The sequence below is a fragment of the Myotis lucifugus genome, unplaced genomic scaffold, assembly GCF_000147115.1.
Source record: "Myotis lucifugus unplaced genomic scaffold, Myoluc2.0 scaffold_149, whole genome shotgun sequence".
Lineage (NCBI taxonomy): Eukaryota > Metazoa > Chordata > Mammalia > Chiroptera > Vespertilionidae > Myotis > Myotis lucifugus.
In genome coordinates, this window is record NW_005871197.1 from 743,646 (window position 1) to 755,843 (window position 12,198).

Below are 12,198 nucleotides of genomic sequence, written 5' to 3' on the forward strand. Positions count from 1 at the left end.
ACATGTCCATTTTATTCAAAGCAAATAAAACTGAACTAATCTTAAAGCCACTGTATGCCATGAACAATCTTAACTATAAGGAAATAATACTATAACGAATTTTCAAAGAGCAGCAACAATTTTCTACACTTTGCAATAGATGAATGAGAAATAGTTATATTAGCAGTCTCACAGACATGAAACATAGCTCATTATATATACCTGCCAACAGGTACATTAAACATTTAATAGCAGTAGGATACACCTTACCCTCCCTCACAAGTGATAAATGAGGACATTCTAGCATTTTCTTTTTTCCGTGATGAATTTTGTCTTACTTGCTAAGTCATACAAAAGAAGAAAAAAAATCTAAAGTTGCTACTTTTTATATCTTTAAAATAGCATTATTAGTGAAGACTGAAAACAATTTTACAATCCTTTCAAATATACATCTTTTCTTAAAACAATGTAGGTGATTACAGATATAAAATATTCATTTTAATTAGGTTTAAAGAAAACTCATATCGATTATTTTAATGGGGATTTTTATTGCATTTAAAAAATGCACATTTTTATTCCTGAGAAAATGTCTAGAATATTAGAACACTAAGTTAAAAAAAAATTCAACCGTGGATATGAGCCAGATTCTAACTATCTCCTTCCCTTTCTAATCAAATAAATACAATAGAAAATTTAACAATTGAATGTTAATTATAACTATTCTTTTTTGAGTCCAATTCATATGCACCTTACACTTTGACACATTATTCATTTCCCTGAATAGAAGTCAGAAAAAAGCCAGAAAGCCAAATAGAGAAGGGCCAATGAATCATTTCTCTGGCAAGAAAAAATATCATGAAAAAGTGTGTGGAAGAGATACCTTAGCTTCCGCATATTTCTTTTCAATGTATAATGGCTCTGTTGTAGTAGAAGAGAATGTGAAGTACCCAGTACTTACTTTTAATGAGAACTATGTGGTAAATCTTTCCACATAATGGTAAAGTACACCAACTGCTCTTGTAGTATTGAAAAATAACTTTAATTTCCATAAATTTAAGACCAATTTCTTTGGGTCAATCACAGGTGACTTCCCTCATCTCATTCAAATGCAAGAATTGAATATGTTTCTAAATGATCTATTATAAGAATACATTATTTTCATGTTCCTAAGCTAGCTGTTTATAGACAATTATTCTCTTCATCCTTCCTAAGAATTATGAACTAAGGTTTTAATACTCCTCATGGAATCTGACAGACTATTTTCTAAGATTAATAAATGTAACAGTCACATATTTTTGGTGGCAAATGGAATACAACCCCTTTCTTCCCTACCACATGTGTTATTCTGCTTTGAAAAAGCTGACCTCTCATTGTGATATTATAATGAGTTTACATACTGATAATCCTAGATTAGAATAGAGATCTTTTAACAACCAAATACTTTTATCACTCCCCGCCCCCAAAAAAAACCCTCAAGTCTCTATGAGTCTGTGACCAATCAATTACACAGTACAGAGATCAGCAGACGGCAGCTTAATACAATTTTATTTTAGAAAAAAAAATTGTATTGGAACACAACCACACCCTTTTACTTGTATACTACTTGTGGATGCTTTAGCTCTACACACAGCAGATTTCTGTAGTTATAAAGAGACCATCTGGACTAGAAAAATAATCTAAAACATCTATTATCTGGCCTTTTATAGAAAACATTTCTCAATCACTGACAGAATATTTTCTGCCAATGATATAATTCCAACACTAACATCTTATTGCTTAAGGTTCTCTAAAACATATAAAAAACAAGTGGAAAAGTTTGAGGTCATTGGACCAGAAATCAGAACTCACTTCGTTTTTATCCTTTATTCTGTCAATAAGAAAATGCCTTAATATTCTCCTCTTCATTTATACTCTAGTCCAATGATGGTGAACCTTTTGAACTCGGTGTGTCAGCATTTTGAAAACCCCTAACTTAACTCTGGTGCTGTGTCACATATAGACATTTTTTGATATTTGCAACCATAGTAAAATAAAGATTTATATTTTTGATATTTATTTTATATATTTAAATGCCATTTGACAAAGAAAAATCAACCAAAAAAATGAGTTCGCATGTCATAGGTTCGCCATCACTGCTCTAGTCCAAAGAGAACCATCATCCACAATAATATTGCTAACACCATAATATTAGTTGTTATCTTTCACCCCTGCCCATCTTATTCCTCACATACAATTTTGCTATAAAAATATCATGTCACCCTGCTCATGGGTTGAGTGTCCACCCATGAACCTGGAGGTTGCTGGTTTGGTTTCTAGTCAGAGCTCATGCCCAGGTTGCAGGATCAGTCCACAGGAGGAGGCATGCAGGAGGCAGCTAATTGATAGTGCTGATGTTTCTCTCTCAATGATGTCTCTATATCTCTATCCCTCTATCTTCCTCACTCTCTAAAAAAAATAACAATAATAACAAAAATAACAATAATAATTAAAAAATAACATGAATCCAAATTTCCTTTTGGGGGGAAAATATATATATTAGAGGCCCGGTGCATGAAAATTCGTGCACTGGGTCAGGGGGAGGGGGTCCCCTTGGCCTGGCCTGCCCCCTCTCACAGTCTGGGAGTCCTTAGGGCAGTGTTTCTCAACCTGTGGGTCGCGACCCCTTTGGGAGTCAAACTACACTTTCAAAGGGGTCACCTAAGACCATCGGAAGACACATATATAATTACATATTTTTTTGTGATTAATCACTATGCTTTAATTATGTTCAATTTGTAACAATGAAAATACATCCTGCATATCAGATATTTACATTACGATCCATAACAGTAACAAAATTACAGTTATGAAGTAACAACGAAAATAATTTTATGGTTGGGGGTCACCACAACATGAGGAACTGTATAAAAGGGTCGTGGCATTACGAAGGTTGCGATCCACTGCCTTAGGGGATGTCCTACTGATGGCTTTGGACATCCCCTAAGGCAGTCTGGCCTCCCTCTGCGGAGGCAACTGGCCAATCAGGGGAAGGCACTGCCCCCATCATACCTCTGCTCCTTCCACTGCCAGCCACTGCTGCTGCCTGAGCCTCTGCCAGGCCCTTGTTGCCTGAGCCTCAGGCCCTTGCTGTGGCAGCCACCATCTGTGGCTTGCCTGAGCCTTGGGCAGCTGCTGCAGGTTCGTCTGGAAGGACATCTGAAAGACATCCACCCTAATTAGCATCTTACCTTTTATTAGTATAGATATATTTAAAAAACGTACTAATTATATATCCTTAAAATTTATCCAATAGGTTTTTCTTTTGTTGTCTACTTCTGTTGGCATGGCCCTGGGTAGTCCTTTGTCATCTCATATCTGAGTTTCAGCAAAAGCCTAATAAATTGTCCTACTGCTTTGAGTTTTGTCTTCTCAATTCAAGTTTTCACTGATGCAAAAGTCGATTGTTTACAATGAAAATGATCCTATGATGATTCTATGTAAATTAGCTCAGTGGGTACTCTCTTTCTTTCAAATAAAGTTCAAATCCCTCAATATAATACATAAAGTCCTTCATTATCTTGCTTCTACATCGTTCTCCATCCTCATTTCTTGTCAAGCCTTACTTTGCAGAGTCAAATTCATTTTATATATACTGACCTATGGAATCATATGCTTTAAAAAAGTCTTGAAAACTTAAAGGCCAAAATCTCATTTTCTTTCTGAGAAAATGGAATCTATATGCCAATTTTGAATTTATTGAACCCTGGAACATAGTAAATACAACTCTAGTCTGGAAGTTCTCAAATATATGTGTGTGTGTGTGTGTGTGTGTGTGTGTGTGTGTGTGTATAATTTTGTATCTTGAATAATATCTTGAATTTTGCCCAAAATAATAAAGGTAATACTTACATTTTCATTCAAGTAATTAATTAAATTTCAAAATAAGGAAAGAACAAGAAAAAGATAAACTGTATATATAATGCAAATCATGGTAACCTTAGCTGACAAGAAGGAAACTGATTTATGGTGAAAAGGAGATGGCAATTTGAAATATATAAGTAGAAGTAATTTATGGACTGGTGAATACATAATACAAGATACAGATGATGTGTTATAGAATTGTACACCTGAAACCTATATAATTTTATTAACCAATGTCACCCCAATAAATTCAATAAAAATAAATTAAAAATAGGTAATTTTCAGTATTATAGAATATTAGAATTATAAAAGTTCTTAATGGTAATGAAGACTAATTTCATTTTTAGAAAACTGGCGGAAAAATTGACTGAAATATTAAGACATTTAACTAAGGCCTCAAAAGTTTCCTACGACTCACATCTCAAACTCTCAGTGTTTTTGTCAAAAGTCTGGAGTTGGCTACACTTAGGAACTTTAGGTAGAAGTTGAAACTGCAGAGATGCATTTGAGAGTCTTCTAAGAATTTGAGGTGTGATAAAGAATGGGAGTCCTCATTAAATTCGAAAGAAAAGAGAGAGGATTTGGAAAACTTCATTGTTTATTTAAATTCCTGAAGCCAAAGTTTATTTCTGACTTTTTGACATATTGACTGAGCCACTGACTGAGGGGAAAAAACAGAAACAAAGAAAAAATCAAATAAAGACTAGTTCAGGGTTAGAGGTGTGAAGAGAGAAGTGTGTGATGACTAGAGGTTGGTCCACAGTGTCAGGGTTTCAGATGATAAAAAGAAATAAAGAAGTGTGAAATTTTCTGATGAGCAAATTAATCATGAACTTGATAACAGAATAAAATCTACTGAAGAGAGGGGGAAACTAATTCAGTATTAGTTTGGTCTTATCAAAGAAAGACCTCTTAAAAACACTTTTTTCCTGAAGACAGTGACAGAATTTTAGTTTATAAGATTAAGAAAACATAAATAAGTCAGTCAGAGAAAGACAAGTACCACATGATCTCACTTATATGTGGAATCTCATGAAGAAAACTGCTGAGCAAAACAGATCTAGAGACATTGTAACATGCAACAGACTGATGTATGTTATAGGATGAGATTAAACAAAGTACTTATATGCATATATGCATAGCCCAAGGACAGTCAATAGTGCTGGGGAGAGCCTGGGGAGGGGGCGGAAGTGAGGTGAAGGGGGTCAACGGGGTAAAAAAGGGGACATTTGTAACACTTTCAATAATAAAGTTTAATAAAAAATAAATAAAAGTGTCCAAAGAAACATTTGTTAAGACCAAAAATATTGTATTGTTGATAAAAGGTCTGAAAGACGTAAACTTCCTTTTGGCCTCTTAAAAAAAAAGTAAGAAAGAAAGCATAACTACTAAGTTTATTTCTCATATTTCCATAAATTTTTTATTCATATATTTTATTCACATTATTGTAATATAAAATATTTTTAAAGGCAAAACACTATTTCAAATCAATTGTATTAAGTTTTAGCACTGGTTGAGAACCGTTTAAAGAATTAGCTCCTTGAAAACAGTGATTGCGTTATCAAACAGTGGCAAGGAGTAATTAACCCTTCATTAAAAATTCATTGACCTAAGAAAAAAGTAACATGCAACAAGGCCTCATGAAAACTGATACTGTTTCTTCTGGTTCCAGCTTTTTCAGAAGTCACCAAGCCTCTGGAGTTGTAACCAGCCAAGTCCATCTTGTCATAAATATAGGGAAAAATTCAGAGGCACTATAGTGTTTTAAAGTGTTAGTAAATTAAAAACTGCATCTGAACCCAAGTCTGGGTTATGAGAATTATAAGGATAAATAAGAACCGCTAACTGAAACAAAATTTATTTCATGTGATATCTTAGGTGGTTAAAGTAGAGGAAATTAAAATATTAAGTGAAATACAGAATAATGGAATGGCTTTAGTGATTTGTAAGAATGAGGAGCTCATAAAACAAAGGTTGTTAAAACAGTCAAGTAATTGTCATTACCTAAGTTTTATTGTGCAACTGCATCATTATGACTGTGATTTACAATAGTGTCCCTTCTCAGAGGAGGAACACTATATTCTTTTTGTGATCAAATGCCACTTAAATCAAATTTAAAAATTAAACCTGAAGTACATAGATGACAAATATTATTGCTATATAATTATAGGCTGTTCATCTAACACTGGAATTAAGAGTTATAGAACATTTCTTGAACTGAGAAATGCTATTCAATATTTATTATCATGAATTACCATGTTACATTTACAAATGTTGTTTTTGAATGGTAAGCAACAATAAAATAAATCTATATTATGTTTTCTCAATAAAGCTATAATTCTACCACTAAACACAAAATATGCATAGTAGAATACACTGGAAATAAATTGATGGTATTTGTCTTGCTGCGTACATGATTACATGCATTCTAAATCCCTGTGTATCACTTTTTTCTATGCCATGGAACTGAGAAGCAAATTATTTGGCTGAACAAAAAATAGCAAGTACAAAGCAACAGCTTAACTGTAAAACAGTTTGGCAGCAAAATGCAATTCGACAATTTGTTATAGTCAGATCATTAGGTTAATATGAAGTTGTGTGAGAAGGATGGCTAAGGGGAGGTTTATATGTTTACAAATATTAAAAAGCAATTTGCACCGTGCACACATCCTCACCCTGTACTGCATTTGAACATGTTTACAATCCACTAAGAAACCCGATGTATGTTTTATTTCTGAATTGAGTAGAACAGGTGTTGGTGCAGTCAGGAGTGGAAAGACTGAGGGATGTGAAGCTTCTAGATAAACTTCAATAGAACATATCAGCCGATCTGTCAGATATTTATGTGAACTCATGTAATATTTTACAAGTTTTTTTGAGGCAAAATATCTCACTAGCTTTTGAATTCCAATAAATAAGATGTTTCTTTTTTCCCCAGTATATATATTTAAAATATATTTTATTGATTTTTTACAGAGAGGAAGGGAGAGGGATAGAGAGTTAGAATCATTGATGAGAGAGAAGCATCAATCAGCTGCTCTTACACACCTCCCACTGGGGATGTGCCCGCAACCAAGGTACATGCCCTTGACCGTAATCAAACCCAGGACCCCTCTGTCTGCAGGCCAACGCTCTATCCACTGAGCCAAACCAGTTAGGGCTCCCCAGTATATTTTTATGGCTCTCCACTTTTTATTCTACATTTTTTTTTAAAAAAACTGCTTAGAAATTATTAGAATTAAATATAAATTTTGTTTTCTTATATTTCTATGATCAGATGTATTGACTAAAATCAGAACTCTAAATGATTACACAATAGATAAGTTTGCCTCTAAAAAGTTCTATAAAGATATATGACATTATAAGAAAAATATCCTATATAATAAAAGGCTAATATGCAAATCGACTGAACGGGGAAACGACCTTTCACTATGATTCGAACTGACCACCAGGGGGCAGACACTCACCACAGGAGCTGCCCCCTGGTGTTCAGTGCGCTCCCACAGGGAGAGTGCTGCCCAGACAGAAGCCCTGAGCTGGACTCACAGCTGGCGAGCACAGCGGCAGTGGGGGAAGCCTCTCCCGCCTTCATGGCAGCGAGAAGGATGTCTGCTTCATGGCTTAGGACATCCCCCGAGGGCTCCTGGACTGTGAGAGGGTGCGGGCTGTGCTGAGGGACCGCCCCCCTCCAGTGCATGAATTTTGTGCACTGAGCCTCTAGGTGAAAACTACACTCTCTTCCTCCCAGACCAAAGATGAATCACAACTAAAGTATAGAACAATTACCTTGAATAAACAACTGCAGACTAGCTGAAGAGAACTCTTATAACTATGGATTTATAAAAGAAGCCACATCAAGACTAGTAGGAAGGGTGGAAACACCAGTAGGAAGGGCTGACACTAGTAGGAAAGGTAGAGACACAGAAAATGGCTGGCTGTGTATCAACAAGGTTCCCCCTGAGAAGCATGGGGTCTGAACCCCACGCTGGGCTCCCCAGCCCACAGCACCAGAGCTGGGAAGTGTCACACATGTAACATTTGGCTGTGAAAAGCCGAGGGGTTTCTTTTTTCCAAGGAGAAACAGGAGTCCTCTAGAGATACAAGTACACTCTTAAAGGGCCCAAAATTTCATTTTCAGCCACTCACCCTGAGTTACAGCAGAGGGAGGGCAGAACAGATTAGAGTCATGTGAGGAGAGTCTGAAGTTTGTGGCCCTGGGGAAAGAGCTGAGGGACAGCTAGCAGACTCCTGCTGCTGCCGCATTCTTCTATATGACAGCCACCATCTTTTATGGGTGGAACACCACCCCCCCTCCTTATGGTATCAGCCTGGGGGAAAGCAATAGCCCCACCTTCTCACCCCACCCTGTGGAGCTAACACACTGCTGAAGAGTCAGCTGCTTGGCTGTGGTATAGAGATCTGGACAGACTCAGGGGCTGTAAGTGACTGAGTTGTGTGGCTTTGGGGTGAGGTCCATTTTCCCACTTTCCCTGGAACCTGACTGGCACTTCCCCCGCACAGAAAATCTGCTAGAACCACCCTCAGGGCTTCCAGCAGATCCACTTCAGGGCTCAGGCTCTGGCTCTGAAGGCCCCACCTACCCTAATCCTAGGGTCTCTACCCTATCAAGGCAAAATCTAGGACCAACTGAGCAGTGTGGCTCCGGGGCAGGAGAGATTTTTCCATTGCACACGTGACCATAGCAGAACCCTCCCTTCACATGGCCAAGTCTTGGTCTGTTTGGGCCTGATAAACTCTACTGGCCTCACCCTGATGATTCCCAGAGACCCTGCCCCAACACAAGGGTGTGTGAGCACCTAACGGGTGGCAGCTAGGTTTGGCATACCCAGACATGTGTTGAGTGGTCTCAGACCAAGCACTGGCACCGAGTTTGAACCTGTATCAAATTGGTGAACGCCGCTCTTTCCTCCCTGGTGACTCACCGTGACCTAGTTCATGCAACTTGAGTCCAGCCAGAGGCTCTTTCTGTGACCCTAATAGGCAGCTGTCAGGCGAAGGCAGGTGGAGGCAGATCTCAGGATGCGTTGGGACTTTTGCTGATCTACCCCCATGCCTGGTGCTGGGAAAAACCCTCCTTGGTGCAAGGCTTGGTCCTTCCTGTGGGCATCCAGGCCCAGCAGAGACAGCCACAAACCGTGGAGCACTTATAGATCCAAACAGCTGGTCCAGGGCTGGCATCTTATATGGGCCTGTACCAGAGTCTCTCCCAAGAGTCCCAGAACCAGCACACCCAGTGGCCACCTTCAGACAACATCAGAGCGGGGTCCAATAAGTTTCACCAGCGCATATCCAAAGGGAGATTTGGCTGGCACCAAACCCTGCTCCAGTACATTACACATTGTGTGGTCAGCACCTACAGAGCAGCTCATATGCTGTAGTGGGGGCTGAGCCTCGTAATCAGACAACCTGAGGGTTGAACGCCCCCCACACACACACAAACACACTATTGCTATTGTTAATTGAAAATTTAACAATAGCACTCAAGACTCAATTACAACAAGACAATAAAATCTTGAGAATATGTTTACTTCAAACCATATGATTTCACTCATATGTGGAATCTAATGAACAAAATGGACTAATAAGAAAAATAGAGACAGACTCATGGGAACAGGCTGACAGCTGTCAGTGGTAGGAGAGTTGGGGTGCTGAGTGGGAGGGCAGGTGAAGAGATTGATCAAAAGAAGAGAAAAAACTTATGGAAACAGACAGAGGTGTGGTGATTTTAGGGCAGAAAGGGTAGGGGGAGGAAAAGGTGGGTAAAAGGGGGATAAATGGTGATGGAAGGAGGCGACTTGGGGTGTACAGGTGATGTGTTGTGGAAATGTGCACCTTAAACCTGTGTAATTTTGTTAGCGAGCATAACCTCAAAAAATCCAATAGAAAGGAAAATAAAAAACCTTCAATATGGCTGAGAGAATATGTCTTTGTTCTTAATTTCAAAAATCTCATTAAATTGTTCTATATTTGGATCTCCTTATTTGTCTTGCATCTTTCTGATCTCCCCCTGCTCTATGCTTACTCACTCTTGATTCATCCTTTATTGATTTATTTTCCTGTTTTGACCTTATATTAAATTTAATGTCCAATCTACCTCTGCCCCAGTTTATCCAAATTGTTAGAAAGAATAGTATACACGTGTTCTCACCTTTCCTTACTTTTCATTAACTCCTCTGCTAATCAAACTGAGTTTTCATCAATTTATTGTCCAGTGACATTCTAACATTGTAAAGCACATGCTATTTGTAAGGATATTTTTGTGTGTCTTTTGCTCTAGTACAATGGTTCTCAACCTTGGCTGCACATTAGAATCACCTGGGAATCTTTTTAAAATCCTGATTTCTGGGACTCATCCTCTGGAAATTTTGTTTCTTTGTTACTAATGTTGTGACCCCACCCCATAACAAAGAAACAGAATTTCCGGAGGATGAGGCCCAGAAATCAGGATTTTAAAAAGATTCCCAGGTGATTCTAATGTGCAGCCAAGGTTGAGAACCACTGCTCTACACCTCTCAATCTCTAGTGCAGGAAGGACAGTGTTAAAGGCTGTTTCTGACTAATGGAATCAGGCAAAGACTCAAAGCCTCCAGAGACCACCTCTATCTACAGAGTAATAGGATTCCAACTTGAATAATTCTGTGGCTCAGGTTTTTATTTTTAGCTCATTCTTCTTCTTGTGCAATGTACTTTCTCAGGTTATTACACACATTTTCATTTGTTTCAACTACCCCCTATACTCTATTGATGTTTCAACTCAGTACTCAAGCCCATAACCATTTCCTGAACCACAGGCACATTTATCTAATTGGCTTTTGGATATTTCTATCTGGATCTTCCATGGGAATTCTATAATCAATATTTATTAAGTTAATTTTTTAATTAAATCTTTATTGTTCAGATTATTAATTGTTCTTCTTTTTCCCCCCATTAACTTAATTTTATCTTTCTTCTTAACTTGTCTCTACTCGGCATTTTGATAGGAGATACCACCATCAATTCTGTTACCGAAGCTAGAAAGCTGACACTTATGTTAGACTCTTCCCACTATTGTATTGACAGAATCCAATCAATCTTAAAAATCTTTCAAATTCATGGCATCTTTAGAACAGGATTGTTACTTTTCTTAATTGAATGACTACAAAAATCCCTTAATTTTATTTGTTGCCTTCATTATTGTTTTCATCAGATAGATTTTCTTCATAAATGCTGAGTTACACACCTTGAAGACAAAACTGTTTCTTGCATATTCCAGATACATCATTGCAATTATTCCTTATCCTCTCCAGTGCAAAATCTCAGTTCATTAAACTAACAGAGACTTTCCTGCCAGTGTTGCATTCTGACATCTGCCTATATTGTCAGTCTCACCTCACCATTCATGGTCTTGAAGCCTGACCAACTTCTTAGACTATTTTTTTTAAATCTGTAATTCTTTGTTAAGGCTGTTTCCTCACTCAACACCTCCAAACTTTATGTGATTAATACCTGCTCATTTATGACTCAAAATACATACCCTCTCAGAAACCAGTCTTGACTTTTTTGGCTTATTATGTGTATGATAATACTCTGGATTACACCTGGCAACAGAGGCATCACAAGTAAATGGGTTTTAAGCATATTTCTGGATTTTTATAGAGAGTGGATATGACTTGAAGTCCATGTACAGGAGTATTGGCTGCCATGGAATACTCTTGTAGTCTCAAGAGCACCTGAGATGTTGCTAATTGGTCAAGCCAGTGGAATTGGAGATGACTTCTGTGTCACCTGGTCCTCAGTCCAAATTAGCTTTTATCTTTCTGCTTATGATATCACTGCCAAGTGTTAGTTTGGGCTAACTCTATGCAAACTAGACAAACAAACAAAAAATTAGCCAGATATCAGAGTGAATTAACAAGCTTACATGTGACTCTGATGGCCATTGCAACTACTTGACTTTATTTCTGTGGCAGACATAAATTAAGAGATCTTTCTATGCAAAATGTTTGAGAAACAAAATGGTTGAGAAATGAAGACTGTTCTAAATATCTTTGAGAAATGAGCTATTTTTAATTAATGTGGGAGAAATTCCACTATGATAAATGAATAATATCTTATTAAACTGCCCCCCCATTTAGCTCTAATAGCAATGTTAAGAAGAATGGCATAAGGAATATAAACCCCAAATGAGATCCGTTTGTGTTTTTTCATGTAAAATATATTAGTAATGAGTGGATGGAAACATTATAGAAATCAAATTCTTTGTTAACACAACAGCTAATAAGGAGAATCAGCAACTAGAAAACAAAATAATACAATTAT